Source organism: Dermacentor andersoni, chromosome 8 (assembly GCF_023375885.2).
Source record: "Dermacentor andersoni chromosome 8, qqDerAnde1_hic_scaffold, whole genome shotgun sequence".
In the NCBI taxonomy this organism is placed as follows: domain Eukaryota; kingdom Metazoa; phylum Arthropoda; class Arachnida; order Ixodida; family Ixodidae; genus Dermacentor; species Dermacentor andersoni.
This window is the reverse complement of record NC_092821.1, coordinates 29,774,375-29,784,725: the sequence shown is the minus strand read 5'-3', so window position 1 is coordinate 29,784,725 and position 10,351 is coordinate 29,774,375. Positions and strand designations below refer to the sequence as shown.

Below are 10,351 nucleotides of genomic sequence, written 5' to 3'. Positions count from 1 at the left end.
AGAAGGGCAGACATGTCCATGACCAGTGTAGCATCTGTTGTCCATCTGTGTGGACTAATGCAACAGAATTCATCATCTGTTCAGAAATACTGAAATAGGAGAAAACAACCAAAAACCAATGGAATCTTCACTGAAATGCCTCGGTGCTCTGTCGCTCTTTCACGGCAGCGCAGCCTAAACAAACTAGTGTCACAGTTCTCTTTGCATTTTGGCAGGCGAAGGGTCAAGCGTGTTTTACCCCTTCCTGGTGGCTATGTGCCGAAATATACTGTACGACATGACGTCTCAACGTGGCTTCCACAGGCCCCTCCTTTGGGTCCTGCGAGCCACTGATATATATTCCCTGGTTCTTAGCAAAGTTGCTAAGATAGTGAGCACGAGGTGTGCTCAATCCAAGGAATCACCATTACTCATGCTGGACTGTCAAAAATTTGGAGGATGCTTAAGGTTCGCCTTTAAAAGGGGAACTTTAAGAATAGAATGCTTTCCAGCAACTGCAGTGTATGTAATCGTAGTTTACCGGGAAACGTTCGTGGCGAACGCTATGCACAAAAGCGGGCTTTCTGGTAAAAATGAGGCATCTTGTGTGGGCCGTGATGCGGCGAAGGCGAGCGCCTTTTGGAAGTGTTTTGGGGAAACGGGCGCACCGCTCCGTGGGCTCCGAGATATTCGCGTGCCGGCGAGCGCAAATATCGGACGCCGTGGCCGGTCTATGAATGGTAGAACGCTGGAAAACGAGTTTGAGTTTTCGCGTTAGAGAATTATGTTTCCTCGTATATTCAAATTACAATCCGACGCTATCATGTCTGTCGGTTGCGTGTAAGTCGTACTTTATGGTTTTTCTGCGTATTTTAGCTTGAACACGCCGTGGTTGCTTAGTGGCTATGGTGTTGGGCTGCTAAGCACGAGGTCGCGGAATCGAATCCCGGCCACGGCGGCCGCATTTCAATGGGGGCGAAATGCGAAAACACCTGTGTACTTAGATTTAGGTGCACATTAAAGAAACCCAGGTAGTCGAAATTTCCGGAGTCCCCCACTACGTGTGCCTCATAATCAGAAAGTGGTTTTGGCACGTAAAACCCCATAATTAAATTTTTTTTATTTTAGGTTGAGAAATTCAATTCAGTAACTTTCTTGCGCCATATGTAGGGCTTGGGTATAGGTCTGGTCTTTCAGTGTATCGCCCTGTGTGTTTACCAGAGGTAGTGAATATGTTTGTCGCCCTTTTATCCTATTAACCCTGTTCCAGACTTTGGCCTGATCTTGTACGAGTTGATACCTGATAAAAACTTCTGCCAACTCTCTCTTCTAGCCTGTCGGCGTGTTCGCCTGCCTTGCGATTTCACTTTCTTAAAGTTAAACAGATTCTCCGCAGTGGGAGAGGCGCGTAGCAACCCCCACGCTTTGTTCTGTTTTTTACGAGCGATCCTACAATCGTCGTTCCACCACGGGACACGCCGTTTGCATGCCAAGCCATTTACTTCTGATATGCATTTTGATGCGGCATCTATTAAAAAGGCTGTAAAATACTCAACAGCAGCATCAATTCCTAGCGAGGACATATCATCCCAGGATATACTAGTTAGGGTTCGGAATTTCTCCCAGTCAGCTGTGTCAATCTTCCACCTAGGAGCCTGTGGTGGATATTCGTTTTCTGTAGGTGTTCTTAGCAGTATGGGAAAGTGGCCTGTGGTGGATATTCATTTTCTGTAGGTGTTCTTAGCAGTATGGGAAAGTGGCCTGTGGTGGATATTCATTTTCTGTAGGTGTTCTTAGCAGTATGGGAAAGTGGTCACTTCCGTAAGGATTGTTGATAACTTCCCATTCGAGTTCGGGCAGTATACACGGGGAAACTAGGCTGAGGTTAATTGAAGAAAATGTTCTGTTTGCGAGAGAATAATATGTGGGTGCCTTCTTGTTCAGCAGACACGCACCAGAAGAGAGAAGGAACTGTTCAACAAGACAACCTCGCGCATTTATACGGGAGTCGCCCCACAGGCAGTTGTGCGCATTGAAATCCCCAAGCACAACGTAAGGTTCTGGCAGTTCATCTATGAAGGACTGAAACTCATGTTTAGTTAATTTGTAATGTGGGGGTATGTAGAGCGAGCAGACAGTGATAAGTTTGTTGAGAACAGCACGAACCGCCACTGCTTCAAGGGGCGTTTGTAGCTGCAAACGTTGACACGCTATGCCTTTCTGAATAACAATGGCAACACCGCCCGATGATGCGAGAGCATCATCGCGATCTCTGCGAAACGTAACATACTGTCGAAGAAAGTTTGTGTATTTTGATTTTAAATGTGTTTCCTGTAAACACAGCACTTTTGGATTGTGTTTATGGATAAGTTCTTGCACATCATCGAGATTCCTAAGAAGACCTCTGACATTCCATTGAATGATTTGTGTATCCATATTTAAAGAAAAATTGGTGCTGTGTTTACGGAAATGGAGGTGATGCCTTAGGTTACAGAGCTCTTTTGAGGCCCTGTAATGGGAGTTCTGTCATTTCTGGAGCGTTCGAGGGAGCCTCGCCGCTCCTTAGGCGCTTGGTGCGCCGTGGGGATAGGTGTTGTGTCCATTGCCTCTTGTGAGGTGCCAGACACGTGCTCTTGCGAGCGAGAAGTTATCAGGGAGAGTCCCGCCTTGGAGTGCGGGCACTTGAATTTTAGTGGCACTTGAATATTGTTATAAATGGTTCGACTGTATTACCATTGGACACTTCACTACCCTTGATACATTATTCGAGAACCGAGTACGCCCGCGACGCCATCGCCCACGCTGACCATGCGCACCAGCTTGTCCGTACTTGTTTGTTGGCATCACAGGAAACTCAACGGCATGCTTAAATCATTGCCATCGTGACACATATTTTTCACCAGGGTCTCTCGTGCTACTTTGGTCCCCTTGCCGCCGAGTGGGGCTCTCCAAGAAACTCCTTCTGTGCTACAAAGGCCCTTACCGCGTTCTACGTCAAGTGACCAATGTCACTTACGAGATAATCCTCGTGACCTCTGTCATGCCACCCGGTTCCACATCACCCGACATCGTACGCTTCTCTCGGCTTAAGCCTTCCTATGCCCTTACCGATGGCCCCGTCTGAAGCATCGGGACGGTGCTTTTTCTGCAGGGAGTCGTGTTACTGTGGGAAGAGAGGACAATGTCGACAGTGAAGACAATGAAGTGGCAACGGCCTCTGGGGATTCTCAGCTGCTGTTTATGTACACCTTGTAAATGCATCGTGTAACTAGTTTTATACCCATAACAATATTGTATGCAACACAAAAGGTATATATGCAGTCGAGAGTGTGTAGTCATTACGAGATTTTTCATCTAAGGATTCTGTTTGCGTCACCTTTTTTAGATCGATCTTGCGTGCAAACTTCACCTGTAACCATTGAGAACAAGGCTCTCATACGGGATCCGAAGCGACTCGTTTGTTTTCTTTTAAAGTTTTAATTCTGTCGACTGTGTCCACTTAGTTTACACTCTCCCTGAAGTGAAATTTAGGTGATGTGACTCCAGAAGCTGCACATCCTTTTCTTCCTCATAGTTAGGAATAAGCAGCTGAAATCGCGCAGTATGTACACCTCTCACTGACCCGCGCGCAGCGTCGTGATAAAGTCAATTGGTCAGCCCTGTAGAAAGGACTGGAACATGGCGGCCAGCGATGCTTATATGTGCAGTACCCGTTCCAGTTACGGCAACAGTGCTGCCATCGGTGGCAAATACAGCTCGTGTAGTAGGTGCAAGAACCTCCTTAAGACGATGACGGAGGCTATGACCCATTATGGACACCTGGGCTCCATGTGACAACGCTGTCAAAGGGACATCGTTGACGTGAACATCAAGTAAGTTCTGGTTAGTTGGAAGCGTTAATCGAGGATTTAGGCATGATGAAAATAATGCAGCACTATGTCCACGAGCTGCATATGCAGCTCCTGGACATAGTGCTGCATTATTTTCTACTAGAATACTGGACTATGTGGTCCAGTATTCTATGCGGGAGTCCAAAAATGGTTGACGACGAATAAAGGCGTGGCTGGGGCGACGGGGACCGATGGCGCTGAGGTTACGGCGAGCGAGCTGGATGAGGGTTCTCTACAGGAACGTCATTGAGAGGAGACATACGGTGAAAATCGGCATGTGGGCGAGGTTAGGGGGGAAAATAGCTCCAATATGGGGACGTCCAAAAAGTGTGGCAGTGGCAAGGTACGTGGCCAATTCGGTGGCAACAGAAGCAGATTGGCTTGTCATCCGGAGCTCTCCACTCAGTAGGGTTGCGGAATCTGGGAGAATTGGCCTCGAGCTCCACCACTGGAAAAGCTGGCGCCACCGTCGGCGTGACATGCTATTAGGGATCACGTGGACATAGCGGCCGCGTCGACTGCTTCGGGAGCTCCGAAGCGAGCTGGAAACGATAGTTTTAAGTTCTTTCGTACGCTGCGGTCCTCATTTAGTGGCGAGATTTTCCAGCTTCGAGTGTCTTAAAGCACTAAATAAAAAAAAATTAAAATTAAAATTAAAAGCACTACAATAGGTAGTGGCTGCCTTTGAAGGCGCGCAACATGGTAGACTACTGCTCGGTGCCGCAGTGCCGGACGTACGCAACGGTGCCCGGTGCCAGCCTTATTCATACGTAGCCGCAGGACAAGAAGCTGCGTGAAGCTTGGCTCGCGAAACATAAAACCGGTAAACAGTCATCGGTTACAACTCGGGTATGCAGCAAGCACAGACGCGAGGAAGATTTCTGCTACGTACAGCACCGGGTCTGCGACGTTCGAAAAACGCGCAATGAGACGCTCGCCCGAGTCTGCTGCCCGACTAATGTTGTGACGGTTTGGTCTATGAATTTGTCGATGCTATAGATACTGGCAAGTTCACTGCAGTGGAAAGGGAGTGGTAAGAAGCACATTAAAAAAAAGCATGGCATATGGTCATGTTTGTGTTATGAAATAATGCACTGGATTACAAAAAAAGAAGCAGCGAGAAAGCGCACGCTGAGAACACCGATGAGGCACAGCTGTCGGCACCGGTTTACGGTCAGGTCGGGAGACAGAGCAGGCAGCACGAAATCAGAGGTTGGCAAATTCTTGTCGCACAACTGCCTGATAAGGCAGATCGCTGGTTCTGATTGGTTAGTTGGTTGGTCAAGTGGCCGTGGAATGAAAGGGGCTGGACTTGCAGCCTCGATCTCGTGGCGAACGATACACATCACGTTGTCATTGAAGGGGTCTCCCAACATGTTGCAGCCGTGTTAGGGAGACGGGATAACTGGAATGATGCAGCAGCTTTTGGCCAGCTCAAGGCGGCGGCATTCTTTGACAATGACGTCGATGGTGGAAACGTTGTAGATCAAATAAGTTGAATGAGTCGTCTGCGATCCCTTTGATAACGTAGCCTACTTTGTCAATCTCCGACATTTTCTCGTCGACTTTGCGACAAAGGACCAGCACATCTTGTATGTACGAGACATAGGATTCAGTGGAAGACTGCACTTTGACAGCAAGCTTTTTCTTGCAGACAGTTGGGGACTGGGCGGATTTCCAAAGAGGTTGCAGAGCTTCTCTTTGAAGGCGTCACAGCTAGATAGCTCGTCCTCGTGTGCTGGAACCAGACACATGGTGTTCCCCCGAAGTAGAATATGACATTTGCTAGCACGAAGGTAGGGTCCCAGCGGTTAATTATTCTAGCTAACATGCACATACATGGTGAGCCAGTCCTCAATGTCTACGTTTACTTGACCGGAGAACACGCCAGGATTGCATGGATTGGTAAACGTTACGTACATTGTTGGTGGAGTTGCAGCTGTAGGTGCAGAGGAAGTGTCATCACCAGGAACCATGGTAAAAAGCTGGACGGTGCAGCCATTGCGGAGCTCAGTGGCAAGGACGGGGAATGCCAACCACAGCCAAAATATAACATGAACGATGGGTGAAGCACTGAAGACTATGTACAACATATACTTACAAAACAACCGCAGCACTGACCAGTTCAGATGACAGCTCAAGACTCGGGAGCAGTTCCTTCTTCGTTGGGGTGCCCACGCATGTCGTCCGAAATCAACAATGCAATGCACGTGTAGCAATATGTACTGGATGAGCTTACACAAGAGAAATGAATTCTGAAGTCATCAGTGACTGTGTATTATATAGTTGTACATACCTATGTCTATTTCATGAAATCATAATTAAAACATGGTTTCATGGGTTTCTTGGCTGAAAGCAGTTTTTGGAGGGTTTTACGGAAAGAAAGCTTCAAAGTTGAAGAATGTTGTTCTCAGTTTTTCATTTTTTAAGTAGACCGTATTGTCAAGGAAGTTGATTTGACTAGATTAGTGAGCAATGAATTTAATACTCGGGTGATAGCGGTTGAAATGTCTAATTAGGTTGGTTACTGTGCTTGTGCTGCGTTCACGAGCTGTCCCGTGAAAATGTTCGCATACATGCAAGCGAATAGTGTTCCCATGCCGGTGCCAAAATCTTGCAGGTAGTGAAAATAATAGAATTTGAAATATTTGAGCATCAGAACTAACCTAAAGACCGACAGTTAAACTTCAGGAGCGTGCACTTGGGGATTGACTGAGGATTTTCGATGTGGCTTCAATTCCTTCACTTATGGGTATGTTAGTGTAAAGGGCAGAAACTTCTAAAGTGACTAGAATAGCACGGTTGGAAAGGATTTGGTTGGCGTTAATGCCATCGATAAATTGAAGTGGGGCGTCTTGAACAAAAGTTGGGAGGGTGGTGGGGATGTCTGACAGGTGGTGATTTAAGAATTTAGATAGTGACTTAGTAGGTGTGTTATTAGACACTAGAGGCAGACCTGGGATTTCTGCTGTAAATATTTCTTCTACGGGAACCTTATGTATTTTAGCAAGGATATAAAAAGTGGCCTGCTTTTTTTTCTTTTTTTTTATTGAAGTGAATATTAGGAGAGGTTCGCGCCTTTATGGTGGCACCGGCTACTCCTTGTCACTTGGCAAAGGAAACAAATTTGCGTAAAAAGGGAGAATAGTGACACGAAATATGGCACTCAGTAGAACACTGGATGAATAAAAAATATACAGTCCAACAGTACATCAGTCGCAAAGTTCTGTGCATTAGTTCAGTCCACATACGCATATATAAAGTCAGATATTTTGTACAGCCGAAACACACAGCACATGTAACGCACTGCAAGTACAGAACAGAATTATACATATTTGTTCTTATGCATCATGAAGCGATATTCAGACTGCATTATTAGTTTCCTGGACAAGAGCTACACCATTGTGCTTTGCACACGATTGCTGTAGTCTGAAGTTGCATTAGAGTCGAGTTTTCTGTGAAGGGTGGGCTTCCTCAGTTGTTTGGAGGCCTCATTTTTGTACTTTTCTATCGGCCAGATTACGATACCGCAACCTTTGTCTGCTGGTTTTATTGCAATATAATTTCATTTCGCGAGTTCTTTAAGAATGTGGTGTTGAGCGGGGAACAAATTTTTTCTGGTTGCGGGAATGCTGTGTTGAGTGTAGAATTTCCTTTGAGATTAGCTTTAAGGGGCCCCTCACCAGGTCAGGCCATTTTGAGCTGACAAGTGCAGAGAATACATTGCATGATAACGATCGTGTCTGCTAAGTATTACATCGCCACGCTCCACGGAAAGATCTGAAATTTCAAACTGAACGCAATTTTTCCTTCTCCGCGCGGCCGCTGCACTTCAAGGCGGAGGATGACGTACTTGTGCACCTGTGCCTACGTAGTTGTGTCCGCAGTGACGTTGCTCGTGGGGACATACGACTTCGAGAATTATTCAAGGCATCTGTTATCTGTGTGATCTGTTGCTTGAATTGACGAATTGAAGTTCAGAGAAATAATAAAACACCCAAATGGAATGTCTGTGTGTTTTTTATTTTACTTCACACTGAAGCAAGAGAGATGTACTTCCGCTTCGTCAGCTTGTTCCCACAGTCGTACAGTCACGTGCGCAGGTACCAAAACTATGCCATTTTCTACCATGTTCCAGCATGTGATCATGCTCTGCGATCCGTTTGTTCTGCCTCAGTATTCATGTAGCACTGAATTATACCACTAGTCATGTTTCCTTGTGCATAGCCAACACCACCTAGATAGCACAAGGCCTGTTCACTACGCTCCATGACGTCATGCTACTTGGCCCGAAATTTCTATTGCCAAGGCTGGCGTGACGAAAGCGGCGACGTCAAAGTCACTGTTGCTTACTCGGGAGCATCTCCATTAGATTCTATGGCAGTCGGGCCAGGTAGCATGACGTCATGGATAGGAGTGCACAGGCCTTGTGCTATCTAGGTGGTGTTGGCATAGCGCGCAAAATCCTGCGTTGCGCAAACGAGACAACAGCTTGCGCGCGACGCCGTCAGCGGACGGGCATATCGCAGGAAAAGAAACAACATAAGGAGGAAAGAAAATGAAGGCGGGGCTTGTGACATATGCGTCACGCGTTCCTCGATGTCCGGTATGGGAGAATGCAGGGAAGGAATTTTGCTTTCGGAGGCTAGACAGGGCGAGTGAAGAGAGCATCTTGCTTGGCAGTGGAGCCCGCCTGCTGAAATCCTGGGTTTGCGGCACTGAAATATTTCTATCTTGGCTATTAATGAGCCGATTTGAAAAACCTTTGCGGCACAACGCTCCCTAGAGGACACGTAACAACTTCCAGCATATAACCGAAAATTGGCTATGGGGCCTGGTGAGGCGCCTTTGCATAAATCAAGATCTCGGCGGCACTGTTCGCCATCTAGCGTCCACGTTCTAGGTGGTCTGAGAGAGTTTCTATCCGGTTTTCCTATGCCTGGCCTATCAAAGAATTCCTTGAAGCTCACGTGTCTTGAAAACATGTATTCATTGAGTTGTTTGCAAGGCCAAATGTTGGACATTTCAGGAGATCAACTTCACCGGGACTCAAAGTCTGTCATGTCTAACACATTGCTGCAGTGCTCTAGATGCTCACTTGTAGCATTATCGGTGGGGTCATATTAGTTGCCTTGGGTGGATCTATAGCTCTAGTACCTTTGTGCTGGTATTTATCTAATAGGTTTCCCTCCTTAGTTTCAACAAATTGTTCAAGTTCTCTTTTTTCTGGTTCAGGTAAATTTATGCTGTCGAGCTGATTGTAGTAAGTTGTTCCTGGCAGTGTTCTTTGAGGATATCATTTAAAGAGAGCAATGTATTTTGAAGCGATGCATGAACTTCACATTATGCTAGAACATGCTATGAATTGCCCCAGCAGCTCAACACATCCGAGCATATGGTAACGCTTGTGCAACAGAATGCCATGCAGCATGCTGCACATGTGCACATTTTGCCACTTCATATTTTCCTTTTATTAATACATAGACACCTACAAAGCTTAACTGTATGGATAGACAAATCCTATGCAAGTTCACAAGCTAAAAAGAAACTTTGAAAGAAGAACCTGCACTGATACGGTCACATGTTGGTGCAGGCGACTCTTCACGTGGTTGTACCCTGCCAAAGTCTAAAGGCCTATGTGTCACCGAAATGGCTGAGTAGCTTAGGAGGTAATCCCGAGGTGTGCAACTTGCAAAAAAAATATTTAAAAAAAAATGAACTCACACATTTATTTATTACATGTTGGTACATTGCTGCCTAAAATAGATTTAAACTAGTGGTGTGCAAATGTAGAATTTTTCAGATTGATCGGAATACGGATTTACTAAGGCCAGAGGTGAAACAAGTCAAATGCAGAATACGTTCCAAAATGTTTTCGAAAGAACGAACAGCTATTGTCAAAATATGTACAAAACAATGTGCACACCTTGGTGTTCATAACAGTGCTATGTTTCAATTGTTGTGCTGCACGTTAGGAAGCACTGCTTACAAAAAACAGGAATGGAGCATAAGGAACAAATGAGCAAACAGCTTGCACACAAAGGCAAGCGGAGATGATCCCTGTATAACCAGAAAAGTCAACCTACCTTAGCAACGTATACAGCCTCTACTATGCATGTTCTCATATTTTATGTCTATGCTATGCCCACGGGGATGAATAGGGGCACACACGTAATGCTTTAAGTGTTTAAGTGAAGCCGAGGCCAAAGAGGTGTGTTGCCTCCGCCGAGGGGGCATAAAGGTCCAAACACACGGCATCGGCTCAACCCCCAGGATCCCCTTTTCCTCGGACACAGCTAAGCCACGCACGTTTAGACGTGGCAGGGTCCAACCCTCCTGCGCTCAGGTACGTGCTGTCGCAACACACCAAACACCTGCTCATGCAGACGCCCCTACGGGGAGAAAATGTTTGCATTTATGTGGTGCCTATTCAAAAGCATCCAATATTTGCAAATAATCAAAATAAAAAGTTAATTCTTTGA

General features: G+C 46.1%; 1 protein-coding gene across 3 annotated transcripts in view; it reads left to right on the top strand.

Annotated features, from left to right (window-relative positions):
- LOC126526198 (galactokinase-like) overlaps positions 1 to 10,351 on the top strand; it is a 49,790-nt gene that overhangs the window by 25,993 nt on the left and 13,446 nt on the right. The window lies entirely within an intron of this gene.